This window comes from Lygodium microphyllum, chromosome 3 (assembly GCF_053477565.2).
Source record: "Lygodium microphyllum isolate KBCC chromosome 3, Lygodium_microphyllum_v1.1.10, whole genome shotgun sequence".
NCBI lineage: Eukaryota > Viridiplantae > Streptophyta > Polypodiopsida > Schizaeales > Lygodiaceae > Lygodium > Lygodium microphyllum.
The window spans coordinates 190,364,660-190,384,268 of record NC_141137.1 but is presented as its reverse complement, the minus strand read 5'-3'; positions in this window follow the sequence as shown (position 1 = coordinate 190,384,268).

The following is a 19,609-nucleotide window of genomic DNA, read 5'->3' as shown; positions in this document are numbered from 1 at the left end:
TCGGTAACCACTTCCAAATGATCAGGCACCATTTCTTACTGTTCATGCACCACTTTCAAAGTGTGAATGAGCATTTTCAAGTGGTACTTTTTTTTCTTAAAAGTGGTGCTAGACCTTGTGAAAAGTGCTGCATGACCAGTTTTTAGTGGTGACTCTACCACTTAAAAGTGGTGCCTTCACCACTAAAAAGTACTAGCAGGTGAATTAATCAAGCTTACATACTTGTAACTCTGCTACCTTTTTGCCTAGGCTATTGAGATTCTGAGCTTCAATATCAATTCCCATGTCTTTGAGGGCCTCCTTTCTGATCTGAATCATGGTCTCAAATTTTGCCACTGCTTCAATGTTTGGCCCAGCCTTGAGCAGCTTGAGTTCCTCCATAGCCATGTTCAGTTTGTCTATGATCTTGGCGGCGCCTTTCCTCAAACCAACTTGCTCATCTCTATCTGTCTTAGATTGATCCAAAGCAACTTTTATCGATTCAAGGCATTGTTGCTTCTCTTTTAACTTTTCAGCAGCATTATCCTTCATTTTAGAAAGAGCTGCTACATCAGTTGTTGACGCAAAAAATGTAGTTGAGGAGACATTTGACATTCCAAATGTTGACATCGAGGCAAAGGCCTGCTTCTTCAGAAATTCATCTTGAACCTGCCCTAAAAATTGATGTTCACCTGAGTTTGTGTGCCTGTCAAATCCTGTACCAGTACTGTTAGTGTAATTAGTCATATTTTCTGCATTAAAAAGGCATGGACCATTTGTAGATCTCCATTTCTCCAATTTCCTGTTTAAATTTTTTTGTTGGCGTAACATTTTGATAACACCTTCTGCATAGACAGCCCATGCAACTAAGCCTTCAGAATCTTCAGTGCCCTTGCACTTTTGCCACATAAATCCATGTGCAAAATGCACACCTATTTCGCTGTTCGAAGGAGCTCCCTGTTATACTTTGTGGTATAGGAGGAGACATTCTTCGTATAGTTCAGGCCTTAAGAACTTTAAATGCATCTTCTCCTTTTGATGGCGCTTGTAAAGCCATATAGACAACCACTCTTCATCTGAGAAATCATCATTGCATAGGAGCTTCGGATCCTGGCCATCCAAGCATAGCCCATATTCAGCATGAAAATCTTCCTTGGTGAAGCAAAATTTTGTTTGAGTGGGTAAGGCCACTCGTGGTGTCGTCCACCTCGCTGTAAAAACATATATGAATGCATGTTAGTATGTAATGAATCATAATTAAACTTGTTTTATCAATAATAAAAAGTGGTTGAAATGATTTCTGCATTGTTTTCCTTGGTACTGCAAATTTTTTAAGTGGTGGTGCACCACTTAAAAGTGGTAAGGCAACACTAAAAAGGCCTGCTACACCTCTTTTGGCTGGTGGAACATCACCTTTTGGTGCTTTTTGACCACCTAAAAGTGGTGCTCCAGCCCTTCAAAATGGGCTCCACCACTTATCAGTTGTGCCACACCACTGTTAATTGTTGTATACCACTTGACAGTTGCAGACGCCACTAACATTTTGGAGAGCAAATTAAGAGTGGTTGACCATCACTCACCACCACTAAAAGGTGATAAACACCACCATAAAGTGGTGAACACCGCTATAAAGTTGTGCTTCTTATCTTAAATGTTATTCAGTACCACTAACAAGTGGTGAAGAGCTTCATTGTTCTGAGTCCTTTTGTAGCATGCATATGTAAAAAACTAAGAAATTTTACAACACATAGAGCCAATTTTAGAAATGCATGATGCATCTAACCTATTTTGTGAGGCGACTCTTGCTTAGAGCTCTTTCCCTTCTTCGGTGTGCCCTTGTCGGATTCTAAAGCTCCTTTTGTACCCTACGTCTTCATCCTGAAAAAAACACAAATACGTAGCTTTCCAGGCATAATCAGTTTTTGTAGGTTCAAAAGTTTGAAGAAAATGAAGAATCAGCAAAAATTCAGGCAAGCATATACACTCAGAGAACTCAGGTGAACAAAGGGATTCAAACTACTCAGATAAACCGAATACCCAGCACCCTGCGCACAACCAGTACATGCAAGGAAATCATTTTACAAGTGACTGGACACCATTTTACAAGCATATACACTCAGAGAACTCAGGTGAACAAAGGGATTCAAATTACAACCCTAAACTGAATAACAAGCACCCTGCGCGCAGCCAGTACATGCAAGGAAATCACGCATACCTATTGCTGCTGCACAGACTTTTCATAGAGCTAATGTTGTGATGTTTTGGTTGCTTGTTGATGTGATGTTGGTTGCTTCTGCTAGCAGAAAAATGCACAGGAGGGAGGAAAGAGGGAAGAAAAAAGCAAAATGGCGCGGGGGAGGGGGGAGGAACGAGAGACGATATACTACTGCAAAAGGACTATTTTGTCATGAGAGAAAATACACGACTGTACTTTGTCATTTCACACGCATCAAATTTTAATCTTCTCTTTTCCCATAAATTGTTAATTTAATCCCACTATTTTCACTGTTTCAAACTCCTAAACCACCCACTTTCTCAACCCCAATAAGTATCTACTATTTGGTACCAAAAGCAGGCCACCTATACATGCTTTCACCCTTCTTTGACTGGCTCCCTTAAAAAAAATTTAGTAGACTCACATGATAAGCATTGTGAACAAGCCATGCACCACGCAACCTTAACTTATAAGCCAATTTTCTTATAGCCTCAAGAACTTGGAAAAGGCCATAGTACATTAACCTGGCATAGTATTTTTGGTGACTTCTAGGGCATCCTTGTTTTCCCTTGCTTGTAGTATGACTTAGGCATGCTTTGGGAAACTTTAACAAAACCCAATCATTTTCCTTGAAGGTCAAGGATATTTTGTGATTATCAAAAACAACCTTTTGCTTTTGGTATACAATAGAGATAGTTTCCTTAATATTTTGAAAAGATTCTTTAAGGTCTCTATTGTACTCATTGGCAACAAAAATTATTCCTAGGAGCTTGACTATTAATGAGATCTTGGGTTTTCCTTCAATTACTTCAAAAGTGCGTTTGGCCTATAGAGGTATGGATAATGTTATTGTATGCATAATCCACCAATGGCAAATAATTATCCTATTGATCTCTTTGATCTACCTCTATAACATAGGCTTTAAGTATATCAATTATGGTCAAGTGAGCTATCTCATTAAACCATTTGTTTGTGAGTGCTAGGCCAAAGAGAAGTTAAGATTGGTACCCAAATTCTCAAAAAGACCATTCCAAAAATTGTTGGTCATCCTAGGTTATCCATTGGATACTATGGATGTTGGTAACCCACATTTGTACTTAAAGACCTATGAGATAAAGAGGGTTGCCACATGATGCTTCTTAATAGTTTTTTTGATTGGTATGAAATGTGCTTGTTTTACTTAACAAGCCTACTATTGTCTATAAACATGTATTCCCATGAATGGACCTTGGTAATCCAAATATGAGATCCATGTATATGTTTCCCATGGGTAATCAAAAATAGGTAATGATTGAATCAATCTAGGTTGCTTTCCTCTAGCGTAATTTGTCTTTTGACATACAATGTATTTGGAAATATAGTCTTGTATGTTTTCCTTCATTGTTAGCCAATAAAAGTACATCTCTACACCCTTAATATTATCTTGAATACCTCTATGTCCCACGTGAGGAGGAACATGATATTCATACATAAATCACATTGGACTTCAAAAACTTTTCTCTTTCTTAGACCAAATGACTTTAATGTTTTGTTTGGTTAAGTCATGCAATGGTCTACCTATCAATGAGATTTTTTCTATGAAGCATCTATAGTATGCACACATACCAACAAAGTTGATAAATTCATGCAATTTGGTAGGTACATGCCATCCTTTTACAGCCTATAATGCTTCAAATCCCATACAAATTCTTTATTGAGAGATATTATGGCCTAGGTACTAAATTCCCTTTAAGAAAATTCACTTTTGTTTTGATTAATGTATAGCTTATGTCCTTTCAAGACTTGAAATATTACCTATAGATGATTCTTGTGTTCTTGAATGCTTTTTAGATAGAAAATAATGTCAACAAAGAACACTACTGTGAAGCTATGATGTGGTTTAAAAAGTTTCTCCATCATGCAGTTGAATGTGGCTAGTGCCTTACTAAGGCCAAAAGGCATTACTAGATATTCATATAAGCCAAATATGGTGAAAATGGTTGTCTTATTAATGTCTTATGTCACTTTTCTTATTTGGTGATAACCAAGATTTAGATATATTTTGCTAAAGTAGGTATATCCTTAAAGCTGATCAAAAAGACCCTTTATCCTAGGAGCAAGAAATATATTGTTTTTGGTCATCCAATGTAGTGCAAAATAATCCACACACATTATATAGTTACCATCCTTCTTGTGTACCAATAAAATAGAAGAACAAAATGAACATGAGTTAGATTGTACCATCCCTTTTTCTACAAGTTCATCCTCTTGCCTCATAATGTCCTCTTGTTGCACTTGAGAGACTTTATAAGGAGGCTTATTAGGAGGAAAAGTACTAGGTAGAAGATCTATGGCATGATCAATCTTGTTCTCTTTTGGGAGGTAGCTCCCTAGAGATATCATTTGTGAGCACATCTTGAAACTCATTTAGGAAACTAAAAGATTCTAGCTTTTCTTTAGATTCATCACTTAGCTCCTTAAGAACACATAAATACTCTTTGAACTCTTTGACAAAAAACCATGTAATAAAAAAGATAAATTCTTATTACTTTGTCAAAAGCTTAAGTATGTGCAAGAGGTATAGTTCTACCCACACTATTCATATCAAGTGCTACATCCTTGCCTCCATAAGTAAAGAGGTATTTTCTTTGAATAAACTTCATAGTACCAACCATCATGTAATCAAACCTCATATGATAACATCTTCATGATTGAGTGGGGAGAAAAAAGAAATAATTTTTATTTACAAATCTTTGGATGTGAGCCTTAGCTTCCAAATTAATGGATTGAAGTTGCTTTCCCCTTAAAATTTCCTTTAGCTTTCACAACATCTCCCATCTCAAAATCATGTATGACTAGGTTGTTAGCTAGATTTGTAGAGATAAAGTTATGGTTGGAGATGGGATTAAAAAGTATGAGTGCATCATGCTCTCTAACATTTCTACATGCATAAGAGAGTGGTGATTCTTAAAATGGCCTTTCTCTTTTAGAGCTTCCACCATAGTGGCTCACTTTTCTTAGGAAACACACATGACATATGCCCTTGCTCTTCATGCTTGAAGCACTTGCTATCTTTACAGTAACACTCTATCTCCCCAAGTGAAAGCTTAGCTTTGCCTTTATAACCCTTATCTTTCAAATTTTCTTTGCTGTTTCCTAGATCCTTTGAAGAGTTTTGCATTACATTGGACTTCCTTTTTGGCTTACTTTATTCCTTTTTTTTTTTGTAGGCTTTGAGCTCTTCTTGCACTCTTGTTGGAAGTGGATCCTTGAGGCAACCACCATATGGTGTATGTATGCCAATATAGTCTTGTGTATTTGTGAGGTTACATAATCACCTATTTCCTTAGATAGGAAAACACAAAAATATATATATATATATTTTAGAAAAATCTATTCTCTTATAGAAAAATTCTTTAAGATGTTACTCCCAAAAAATTTATAGGATAGATTTGTATGATGCAATGTTCAAGCCTTGCCACTCCATGAGGACTTTATCTTGGGCGTTGATTGAGAAGAATTGCTTCATAATAGAAATCCTCATGATCTTTCAGATCTATGGTGCTTCTCCTTGAGCATGAAGGCTTGCCCACCATTGATGGACAAACTTATGGAAATTCATAGAATCATTTCCTAGCTTGACAATTCTAAAAAACCCTCATCTTCAAAAGCTACACCAAATTCTTGGCTAAATGCAAGTATCTCTTTTTTGTATCTCCAAAAGTACCATCATAGGTAAGAAAAAGTGATGTTACTTCCTCCCTCTTTGAGCTTACTTAGCTTATGTGACCTATTCCATGTTGCATAGCTCCTTCTTTTACCTCTACCCTTTTCCCTCTTTGATGAGTACTCACTACTCTCATCATGAGAGGATGGCAATAAAAAATAAAAACAAGAAGAAGATGAAGATTGAGAAGATGGTGAGATCTTTCTCCTATTTCTTCTTCTTTGGGGTGATCCCTTGGTTAAATTGGATTGGGATAGAATGCTTGGAAACCTCTTCCTCTTAGGAGGGCTTGGAGACTATTTAGCTTGCCACGTTCTTGGTGTCACATTATGGAAGTATCATTTTCTTTATTCTTTTTTGATAGTTCTTGAAACATAGCATCCTCTTTCCCTTTTGGAAAAGAGGCTTCAACAAGTGAGCATGGGTATTCTTCTTGCCCTTCCTCTTTGCAATCCAAAGAGCTTCCTCTTGTGGAGGTCTCACAAAAAATCTTTTGAAGAGTTTTTTCTTCTTGTGCACTAGGAGGAACTAGAAGTTCTTCAAGTTGACTTTGAGCCTCCGCTTGCATGGTGGGATTTTGCATGGCTTGTTAAAGCTTTTCAATTAGATAGCTCACAATTCTCCTTCCATCATCTACATTCACACGACTTTGAGCCATATTTATGTTTTCAACATTAATTCTATTCTCTTGATTATGTTGTGCCATTATTAGTTCTTCTTTTAGTTTGTATTATAAATCTTTTCTTCAACACTCAAAACAAAATTTACTTATCCTCTTAACCCTTGAATTTTATCTCTCAAGTATCCACACATTTGGTTTAGCACTTTGTTAATTGCAAGGAATAGTGAAGTGGGCTTAGCATTGCTAATATGTCATATGATAGATCTTGCCAAGATTCCTAATATCTCAAAAGTGGTAAAGTGAAAAGCAAGCCTTATGAGACCCCATTGTTAAGCCCATACCCCACATAGTGGGAATGACAAGAATATAATAAGTCCCAATCCCACTTATTCTACTACAATTCACAACATCAACCTAGATTAATCAAGGATCTTCTTCCTTGAGAAGGAGAATAAAAATCAAATCTCTAATACAAATGATAGAGAATCTAGTTTCAATTATGCAAATACAACAAAAATTTCCATTTAATTAGAGAGATAATTTTGCCCCACTAAGATGACTCTTTTGAGAGATAAACTAGAGAGTGCAAAGCTTATTACATATCATCTTTCACACACACACACACACACACACACACACACACACACACATTAATCCATTTAGTATGCATCATAATCAAGATAAAGAAACAATAATTAACAAAGAAAACACAATGAGGATTGAGATGCTTGCCCCTCCAAAGGATCTAGTAACATAAGGCCTCAATTAAGAAACTTCTTTTTCATGATACATTTGTGCTCTTGTGGAGAATTATTTGAATCATGAATATGTAAGATTCATGATTCCATGAATACACATTGATGTAGCCTTTCCTCTTGTTTCCCTCAAGCTCTAGTGGAAAGCTTGAGCTACAACAAAAAAAATTAATTAAGAGAATGATTAGAGTAGCTTATGAGTATATACATGCATTTCTAATAGTTTCATTTCATAACTTAGCTTTCAACATAATTAGAGTGAAAGAGAAGGAGGAAGAAGGCTCATGTGCTTACTTTGAAAGAGTAGCCTCCATAGACCATCTTGGGGAGAAGGAGATGGTCTCTACGCTTTCCATGAGAGAGAGAGAGAGAGAGAGAGAGAGAGAGAGAGAGAGAGAGAGAGAGAGAGAGAGAGAGAGAGAGAGAGAGAGAGAGAGAGAGAGAGAGAGAGAGAGAGAGAGAGAGAGAGAGAGAGAGAGAGAGAGAGAGAGAGAGAGAGAGAGAGAGAGAAACACACACACACACACACACACACACAGAGTTGAAAGTGACAACCTTTTTGCATATATACCTCATTTATAAAACTACCTAGTGAAAGATTGGCTCTCACACAAATCATAGGCTACCAAACAAAGAGGCAATATTGTGCATGAATGGCCAAGTTTCCAAAATTCCTAACATTAAAAAATTTGGGTTTTCTTCTTCCCATACTCTTACTAGAATTGGTCCCTTACCATGCACTCACTTGCCTACTTACCCACCATTAGGCAAGTGTGTGGACATTATGACATGTGGCCAATCCATTTTAGGAAAAAAAGGACTAGATTCAATATTCTAAAATGGAAACTGCTAATCCAACCTTATTATTTTACCAATCCAATTGATTAAATCAAATTCCTTAGTCCATGCTTGAACCTAACTAGCTACATGTAAGACCTTAAAAACCGTTTGAGGTGCTAACATCTCACTTTAGGACTTGTCACTTTTCTAAATTAGAGCTTACTAGTTTAGGATGGATGTTGGAAAATAAATTTTCACCCTTATAATTTAGAGCCTCATCTCATGTGCAGAAGTTTTGCACAATGCTTTAGAGGCTTTTCAAAGAAGGTCTCAATCAAAACTTGTTAAACTTGCACTTGCCAAAATTTAGATAATTTTTGGAAATTTTCAACTATCCTTGGGTCTCCCACAATTCATACTTGGTTTCTAATAAGATTTATAATTAATTAAATTTTATTTAATTTTAATTAATCATTTACTATTTCAAAACTTTGATAAGTTGCATAATTAACCTCCTTTCTCTTGTACCTTTGATCAAGATTATCTACTTGCAAACCCTTTGACCTTGGTAGATGTACCTTCCTTTGATCTTGTACCTTTGGTTAAGATTAGTTATCTATAAGCTATTTTAGCTCTTTCAAAGGCTATCTCCGTTAGTCCCAAGCCTTTGACCAAAATAGTCTATAAACATCTTATTAACTTCTCTATCTCTCTTTTATTTTCCCTATACCTAAATGGCCAATTTAAGTTAGCAAATACTTTTAGAAGTGTAGAAATTAATATTCATGACATGACATCTTAGTGTCTTTAGATCATTGTCAAGGGAATCATTAGCATATTAGGAATTTTTTAACATCTTCATATCAATTATTCTCTCATTTTGTGGCTAAAAAGAGTAAGGAAGAATTTGATAGTCCTCTAACATGACATGGTTGTCCTCCTCAAGTCTTGATAAAAAATTACATATCACCTTTATTGCTTGAATTGTGTTGAGTAAAATTTAAGCAAGTGTATAATTAACATCCATCTAGCCCTTTTGCCTATTAAGAAGGACCAAATTCCCTTAGTCCATGTGCAAGATAATTTTTTTTCAAGGAATTATTGTTAATATTTTTTCATGGTATATACAATGCCCAAAACTTCTCTTTTTATGATATTGTAGCTCCTCTCAACTTTTTGTATTGCCTTGCTTTCATAATAATTTGATTGCAAAAAACCTAAGACAGTTCTTGTATTAGCAAATTCTCTAGTGTGATGAAAGTCACCATTGTATAGATGAAAAATATTTTTCCAATTTGGGCTTAACATACTTGGTACTATTACAAGCATTGTATTTAGTACCTCAAGTGGCATTTGCATTCAATTTCTTAGGAAAACAAACCATCTTTCTTAATGAGTTGGGACTTTTCTTGTCACTTTGGGACCAAATTTGAGTCCTATAAAGCATGACAAGATCCATGAAGAATTTTCTAAGTTTTTTTGAATATTGTTTTAATCCCTTTTGTCTTTTTTTAATCAACTAGAGAAACACTTCCAACCATCTATATATATTATTTCTAAGCTCTTTTCTATCTTCTATCTTTAGAATTGACTACCTTTAGAGAAAGAAAGTCCATTTAGCTTTAGCTAATAAAAAGTAAATTTTTAATGGAATTTCTTTTCCCTTGAAAGAATAGTCATCATCAACTATACTTATATTTTGAGAGGTTATTTAGCCCACTTACATTATGAATCCTCATTTGAAAAAACAAGGCATTCCCATACTAGTCAGCAAGACTAGTAGGCATTTAGGAGAGCAATATCATTTCTTTAAAAAAAAAAACAAAAAAAACACCAAAAATAATAAGTGCATAATATAACACAAAAGATTTTTTGACATTATACTTACAAAGTATAGTTTGTTCCTATTTGTCTCACAACCCATTATGGATCTTATAGTCTTGTAACAACACAAGAGAATCCTCAAGCTACGGTTACTACACCCTCTTGGCCTCTTATAAAGGATAAATCCTAAACTCTATTAGATACATTTGCTCTATTTTACCACTTTAAAGGATGTTGTCTTAATTTTTGAGAATAACTTTAGGTTGTAGGATCCTCTTGGTCTTCAAAGATACGAGGATCCTCTTGGATTGGTTCTTTTGGAGAATCTCCTTTCAATGGCATCAACAAACTCATAATAAATGCATTGAAAATTTGTAAAATGAATGGATCTAAAAGTCGATATGTTGTCTCATTTATTTTCTCAAAAAATAAAGGACCATATTACTTCTTTGCAAGTTTGGCATAATAGTTTTGATGACCATCTGGCTCACCTCACCAACTCTTGCCCATTGTATGCTACAACTAGGCCTTTGAGAATTTGAGCAAGACCAAAACATCTATTTGAACTCTAATATCCTCCTATGCTTATTTTTATCTTTTTTATGCTTTTTTGGTGCATAATTAAATAGCTTATTTTACCTCGTCAAAAGCTATTCTTATGTCAGGAACATGCTTATCAATAGTAAGTATCTTAACATAAGACTTTAAGATAAGACAAAGTTTTGGGGAGACCTCATTATCTTAAAGAGTGTATTTTTGGTGGAGCTATGTACCATGTTGTTTGTAAGAGTAATAAACCAATGCTAGATCATTTTCCCACAAGCTACTCAGAGAACCTCAATCAAAAATATTTTGAACAAATTTAGAACAATTGAGTTAACTATCTTGCTTTGCCCAAGTGTTTGAGGATGATAGAGAGAATAAAATTTTAGCTTGGCTCCTAGATTCTCAAATAGACCCTTTCAAAACTTAATTTTCATTCATGGATCTTTACTAGATACCATTGAGCTTGGCAAAGGTACTTAAATATTTGGAAAATAAACATGTTGGCTATATGATGCCTTTTAATATGTAGAAAATGTGTCTATTTACTAAAGCAATCAACTATGGTTAAAATTTTTGTATTTTTAGCATTGAATATATTTTGACAAAACAAATATGAAGTCCATGGATATGGTTTCTTGTGGTGCATTTGGGACCAAAAATGGTTGTAATAACCTTGGAGCCTTACCATGATTGTACTTGACCTTTTGACATATTATGCACTTAATTACATAATTTTGTATTTCTTGCCTCATGTTGGGTTAACAAGAGCAAATTTCTATTTCTTGATTTGTGGCTTGGCTTACATGATGCCTAGCATATGGTGCTACATGTAATTCATAAAGTACTTTCTCATGTAGATCTTGTATTGTACATAGCCTAGAGCCATATAGTAGAAATCCATCATGTTGTAAGTAGGGCTCATGAGGTTTTCCATTTTCTAAATCAACCACTATATTTGAGAAGTCACTATCTTGTGCATACCTTTTTATCATACTTGTCAAATCATGAATGTATGCAATGGAGGTTGCATTTACTTTTGGATTTATAGAAAGTGTATTAGCCACCAAATTTTGCTTTTCTATAATATGAGGTATATTAAAATTAAATTTAGACAAAAATTAGCCCATTGCATTGCTTATTGGAAAGGTTTATTTGGATCATAAAGCACTTAATAATTTGATAATTTGCATGAATAACAAAGAATGTTCTTTTATTGCAAATTTAAGCAATGGCTTTCATGAGCAATATGATGGCTTGATTGTGAAAGATAGACACCTTATGCTAGCCTTGCAAGAATTTCAATGAACTTAAGTGGATCTTAACTAACATAAACCTTACCTTTGCTTCTTTCATTCATGTAGCTTTGAAGTGGATCTTACATAAGCTTTAACTTAAGGTCTTGAAAATCTTTTTATTCTTTTTCCATCCATAGAAATGGATCCTTATTACATGTAAGGTCATGCAAGGTATTGGAAATTACTAAGAATTTAGTTATGAAGTGATGATGGTAAGAGAACATACCTATGAAGCTTCATAACTCATGTGAATTCTTAGGCACTGGTCATTCATTTATTATCTTACCTTTCTTAGTATCCATATGGATTTCTTCCTTTGGACTAAATAATGTACATATTTCATAGAGAACCCACACTTATTACCTTAAGCATAAAGCTTGTTAGCACATAGTTTGTTAAAGACTACCTTTAAGCGCTCTTTATGTTCTTCTATGGACTTAAAGTGTATAATGATATCATCAAAGAATACACTTGTGTATGCCTTATGCTTTTGGAAAATTCTCTCCTTTATCATATTAAAAGTTTCTAGAGAATTTGTTAATCCAAAAGACATTATTGCATTTTCATACAACCCAAATTTTGTACAAAATGCAGTATTGTGGATATGTCTAAGGAAATATGTGTATCTAATGATAGAAATTTTTGAGGTGAACCTTGTATCCTATCAAATATATCTTCAATTTTGGGGACCAAAAATATGTTCTTAATGGTGTTCTTATTTAGTGATCAGCATTCTATACACATATAGTAATACCCATCTTTCTTTTGTACTAATAACATAAGAGATTAGAAAGGAGAAGAGCCTGGTTGTATCATTCCCTTCTCAAGAAGCTCATTTATCTATGTAACAATCTTCTCTTGTTAGGAATATGAGACCTAATAAAGAGGTCTATTTGGAGGTATGATTGCTTGAAATAGATTGATATGATGATGATCATATCCTCTAGAGAACAATAACTCATTAGGTATGTCATCAAAAAGCAGCCTTTTAAGTCTTTGAGAAATAATGTTAGAGTACTTTCCTCATTTATAATATATTGAGACTCATTGATTATATAATATTTAGAAGATAAGGGCTTATTATAGATTTTGATAGGCAAATAGAGAGTAAGCAATAAAAAAATGCAAAGAGCAAAGAAGAAGAATATGTGAAGACTAAGGAAGAAGAGAACTCTTGATGTTGTGTTCTTTGTTTTCTATATTCAAGTTATCTCATACAACCTCATAAATTAACTTATAGAGATTCCAAAGAATCCTAAAAATATAAGGCATGTTATCATGTCAAATATCTAGGGGAAGAATACCCATTCAAAGAAAAGTTCCCCTAGTGAGGTCCATCATATTCATGCTAACACTGCAATAGATCTAACAAATCCCCCTTGTAGTGATAGTGTGATTTTTTACAAGTTAGGATATCAAAATTTGTATGTAAGCCTAAATATTTTCAAAAAGCCTCAAACTTCTCACAAGTTAGTCTTTTTGTGAACATATCTACTATGTTGTTCTATGTAGGGCAATAAGTTAGGTTGATCTCCCCTACATGAAGTCTTTCCCTAACATAATGGTAGTGTACCTCTATATGTTTGGTTCTTGCATGAAATAATATATTTCTTGAAATTTCCAAAGCACTCTCATTGTTAGTAAAGATGGTTGTGGGTGTATGTAACACTCACAAAGATCTACTAATAACCTTCTTAGCCATACACAATCAATTGTCAATGTGAATGTTGTCTTGTACTCAACTTCACAAGTTGATGTAGCCACAATGGATTGCTTCTTGTTCAACCATGAGATATAAGATTTTCCCAAGAAGAAACAATTTCCACTAGTGGAATGATGTGTATCAAAATCACTAGCCTAGTCTAAATTGTTGTAACCAAGAAGCTGCAAAACATTTTTCCCAAAATCTTACCCCCTTGGAAATAACAAAGCATAATCAAGAGTTCCTACAAGATTAAAAAATTATGTGCTTAACATCTTACCAATGTTTTGTACTTGGACTATGCATAAACCTACTAGCTTGTGAAACTCCAAATAGAATGTCTGGATGTGTGTTGCCTTCTAAATAGATTAAGAAACTAACTAATGCTACATAGGTATTTACATCAAATGGATCTCTAGCATCATGCATACTCATCTTTAAGCATTCTTCCATTGGTTTAGAGATTGTCTTACAATTTTGCATACCAATGTTTTCCAATATTTTATGCACACACTTTGTTTGATACATGTATATGCCTTGTTCACCCTATACAAGCTGGATACCTAGATAATAATGTAGCGAACCAAGGTTAGACATCTTGAAATTTTCTATCAAAGATTTTTTAAATGCTGCAATCTTATCAAAATCATTTGTTGTTACAAGCATATCATCCACATAAATTGTCAACATATTGATAGAGTCATTTTTTGTTTTTACATATAAAGTACTTTTTTGTTGGATTGTTCTAAAAAACTTGGCCAATCAAATATGCATTTATATTCTCATACCATGCTCTAGGAGCTTGTTTAAGACCATACAAATATTTATGCAATTTGCATAATTTCCATTCTTAACCATTCACAACAATAAAACCTCTTGGTTGAGTCTTATAAACTTCTTCTTATAAGTTACCATTCAAAAAAGTAGTTTTGATATTTATTTGATGTACTTTTCAACCATGATGAGCAACAATTGCAACCAATTATCTAGCTATGGATTCATAGGAAGTGGGAGAAAATGTTTCATCATACTCAACACCTTTTTTTGTGCAAAGCCTTTATCCACAAGTTTTGCTTTGTACTTGTCAATTGTTCCATCATGCTTTCTTTTGGTTTTAAATACATACCTTGTACTAATAGGTTTCTTACCTTGAGACAAGTCCACTAGATCCCAATAATGATTCTTTTGAATAAAATCCCTCTCTTGTTGCATAGCACGATGCCAATTCTCACACTCTTTGACTTCCTCAAAAGAATCTAGCTCCTTTGCACCATAAAGAGTGCTCATGCAAGCCCATTTAGCTTGCTCTCTACCAAAACTAGTACTAACACATGTTTTGCATTGCAATGGGGCTTCTAAATTGCTATCTTGCAATATTTTTTGCACCCACTTTGGCATATCTCTTTCTTCTCTAAGAGCTACTTTCTCTTCTTGTACAAATTCATCAATATCTTGAGATGTAGCCCATTGCAAAGACTGATCAAGGTTGTCATTCTATTGCAACTCACAACTACCAAATGATGATGGAAGAAAGCCTTCAAACACATCATGTGTCTACACATGAGGTACATCAAGCATGACCATGGGTTGATCATGATTTTTCAAAAAGATTACATCATGACTCTCAAAAATTTTCTATGAAATTGGATTGAAAAACCTATAACCTTTCCTACTACAACTGTACCCCTCAACTATACATTTTGTGAGGACCCTGCCAAGGCTGGTCAATACCTATCCTCTCTAAGACTCATCCATTACCAACTTTCCATATAATGGTAAAAATACCTATCCACAAGCAATCATTTGTAACCATCATTCCCAGGTTGGCCAATGCCTATCCTTTCTAGGACTTGGCTATTACTAGCCTTGACATCCCTCCCATTTGAAATTGACACCAAGGCAAGTCTCTACCTACCCTAAAATGCCAAACCAAGGGGGTCTCATATCAACGCCTTTGACCTTATTCTATATGTCCTCTCCAAAACTTTATTCCTTCTATACCCAATAATTGAAGTCATCAAACTAGGGGCGTACTTGACCTTCCCAAGTCCAACTGGGGGAAAAGTACTCTAGTTTTCCCTCCTTGGTTCAAAGAGTACACTACTGGCTTGCTCCATCTTTCAGGAGGTCATAGTTTTTCCACATCAGTCCCCTAAGATGAGTGATTCTTACCTCTATTACTACACATTTGACCCACCTTAATCTATTCCCCTCTGAGTCCCCTCTCCACTTATTACTTTATTAACTTTAATTCTTATTGAGAAGGTAGAATTGTTTCACATTCATAGGGAAAAGGGAAAGGGGGCTTAAATGTCCAGCCAACAACAACAAATTCTCCAGACTCCACCCACCCACCACACCTTTGTGAAGACGGTTGAACCTACCCAAAGTAGTACTAATACTACAAGCAGTGGCAAACAAGAAGGTAGTGAAAATAGCAAGCAAACTATTTTACCTTCAAGTCAATGTTTCCTTGTATGGTAGTCCCCACCATACTTGTGGTTCATTTTAATTCATTTTTCCTTATATGTTTAGGTATTACTATACTCTAGTTCACCTAACTAGACAGTTAGTCACATAGCTAAGATTTATTCTCATCAGGTCTTGCACCTTGGTTTCCATATCTCAAGGTTTTCCTAAGATCAACACTAGTTAAATTTTCTTTATTTGGTGTGGGAAAGGCTTAATCTTTTACTATCCTAGTTCATTTGTAGTTAATTCCCATTTCAAGTAGATGGTGATCAGATGGTTTGATCTTAGGATGACCCAGGGTTCCTAGCCTTTCTAGTTCCTTTTTCCCAAACAATTCAGAGAGCAAGGTTCCTTGGTTATACACATCTCCTACCCTTATGCAAAAGTCCAAACCAAAGATGTTGATTCCCATCCACATTCTTGTTAGAAGGGATTCTTCTATCCCTAACTTGGAGTACTTACTTCCACCTTTGTTGGCATCAGGTCTACCTCACTTAGACCATTGTCCAACCATCAACTATGAACTCCTCAATTATATTGAGGATTTTGTGAGGGCCATGCCTAGGCTAGTCAATACCTATTCTCTATAGGAATCAACCATTTCCAACTTGTCCAATACTAGCTCCAATGCCTATCCATCAAGGACTTGACAATACTTAGCTATTACTCCCAGGTTGGCCAATGCCTATCCTTTCTAGGACTTGGCTATTACCAACCTCAACATCCCTCCCCCTTAGGACCAACACCAAGGCAAGTCTCTAACCTACCCTGAAATGCCAACCCAAGGGGGTTCCAAATCATCTAACTTGATCCCAATTAACACATTCTTTCCCAAAATCCATTCATTCTTTACCCAATATTGTGGTCATCAAACTAGGGTGTACTTGACCTTCCCAAGGCTGACTAGGGGAAGTACGCTAGTTTTTCATCCTTGGTTCAAGGATACCAAGGAATCTTAAGTATTGACCCAGCATGTTCCCCTAAGAGGAGTGAATCTTACCTCTACTTCTACACGTAAACCCATCCTAGTCTATTCTTGCTCTATTTATCACATTATTAACATTAACAGTCTCACAATCATTTAGGGATAAGGGAAAGGGAGTCAATTTTTTTTGGCCAACAACAACAACTCTCTAAACTCTGCCCACCCACCGGACCTTTGTGCAACAGCTAACCCTGCTCAAAGTAGTACTAAGATATTACAAATGGTGGCAGATAGAAGGTAGTGAAAAAAAGCAAGCAAACTATTTTAAGTTTGAGTTAGGGCTACCTGTATTGTAGTCCCCACCATATTTGTATTCATTTTAATTGGTCTTCCCTTATATGTGTTCATATTACTTTCCTCTAGTTCACCTAACTAGGAAATCAATTATATATACAAGGTTCATCCTCTAACCTCTGAACCTTGGTTCCTTGTCTCAAGGTTCCTCTTGGGCAGGCATTAGTCACAATTTCCTTTAATCTTTATGTGGGAAAGGCTTTATCTTTCTCTATGCAAATTCTTTTATATTTAATTTCCAACTTCAAGGAGATATTGATTGGATGATTTGATCTAGGATGGCTTGAGATTCCTAGCCTTTCCAAGTTCCTTTTTCCCAAGAAATTCAATGGACAAGGTTCTTTAATTAAGTACGTCTCCCACCCTTATGCTAGGTCTAAGACAAAGACATCAGTTTCCCATTTCATCACCTTCTAGGGATATTTCAATCCCTAACATGAAGTTCCTATCTTTACTAGTGTTGGCATTGGTCTACTCCCCTTGACTAATAACCCAACAACCTGCTTTGAGTCTTTACTCACAAGAGGATATATAAGATACCCTCTCCTAGTACCCTCCTTGGTTAGTGCACAGAGACAGTACTATTAGGAGAGCCTTGTATAAGGCACCGCTATCCAAATACAAGAACCAATTTCACCTCTTAACTTAGAAAACAACCCTTGTTAGAAGGGTCCTGACTATAAGGCCTTTTTTGGTAGTCTAACATTTTATACCTTCCAAAGGAAGCTTGTTTCCAAATCTCCCTTCATGGGACTAAAACCTTAGCTCAACTGAGCTGGCCAGTATGACAAACAAGATCCTAAGTTCTTTATGTGATGCTAGGGCCATCCTACTCTATCTCCTTGGATTCCTTTTAAGCTAATTCCCTTATTTGCAAAAAATACCATTCAATGCTTGGATATGGTTTCAAGTCCTCTTTATTTAGATTATTCCTCGTAACTTGTATTCCCATTGTACAATCAAATAGGGTCCTAGGTGCAAGAAGATTCAAGGGCAACTCCCGAATGTTCCATTCCCAAGTTCATCCCTTAACCCCATCAAATAAACTTTTGTAGACTTTGAAAGAATAAAGCACCAGAGTCCACTTAGTTACGTAACTTGAATCTAACCTGGATGGATTATAGTGTGGAGTGCTCTTTTTATGGTTTCTTGTTGATTCCTTCCTTTCCCATGAATCTCCTTATAGGTTCAACATGCTTTTGAGTACTTACCATTTTGGCTATTCAAATGCACACCCTATTCCTTTGGAATATGAAACCACTTATGGCTTACAAGTTTTCAAACAACAAGTATGGAACAATGGTTATGGTTATGATACAAATACTTACCAATGCAACAATATAATTCCTTTTCAAGGTGGTGTATGTTATGGTCAAGTACCTTTGCCTTAAGCATACTCTATTCATTTGTGATTTCCTTTACTTGAGGGATGGTTAATCTTTATGGTTTGATTCTTTTATGGTTCCCTATTCAATGCTAGATTACCCTATCACTTATGATCCTTTATTTACCATATTCTTTTATTGCACCTTACCATAAGTTTAGTGTGGAAGATTGCCTAATCTTATCATTCCTAAACTATAACATTGGTTGTGAATTCCTTTTGTGAGTGGAGCATATCTAGTTTTTTTAAAAAGCGACTTCTAAGGTTTACCATAACCTTAAACTATCTCTTTCATGCGACATTCAATTCAATGAGCTATGTGTGGGAGTGGGGAGTGATTTGTGGTGTATATGCATCTCTATGTTAACTACATCAATATTCAACAAGGAAGGCTGTAAACCTTATAGTTCACCCTCATGGAATTGCCTCAATTGCAGGCTTAAACAATTTACCATAACTTGAACCAATTATGCTCCTACATGTGCTCAATCTCTAAGGTTTCATTCAATTATTTGGGAAAGGGTGGATGCAAGACCATAAACCATAACTTACTCAAACCTATTGTTGAGACACCTTACCCTTGAGTGCCTTCTCTTTGAGAGAAGAAAACTTTACCTTACCCCTTCCTCTTGTAAGAAGTATTGCATTCACTTACCATAAATTTAGGATGCATTAGTATTCAAGTACACAAAACCCTTATTTCAACTTACCATAAGTTTAGTCTTGATTACCATAAAACAAGAAGGATTATGCAACAACCCCAAGTGATATAGAGTGCTTACTTGAGAGGTCTTGATCCACAAAATGAGTATCATTTGAGACTTAATCTTGACTATGAGTAAACAAGTATTCCTAAATGGTATTTATGAGCTTCTAAGCTTTGCAGTATCAAGAGATTCTTTAATAACTTATTCAAGATGCATAATGTCCTTAACCCAATGCATCTTCATGCAATCTTTCCTTATCAAGTATGCAAGATTTTTCCATATACTTCAATGAAACAACTTTAAGGAGATATCCATATTCATGCAACTAATTCATTCCTAATCA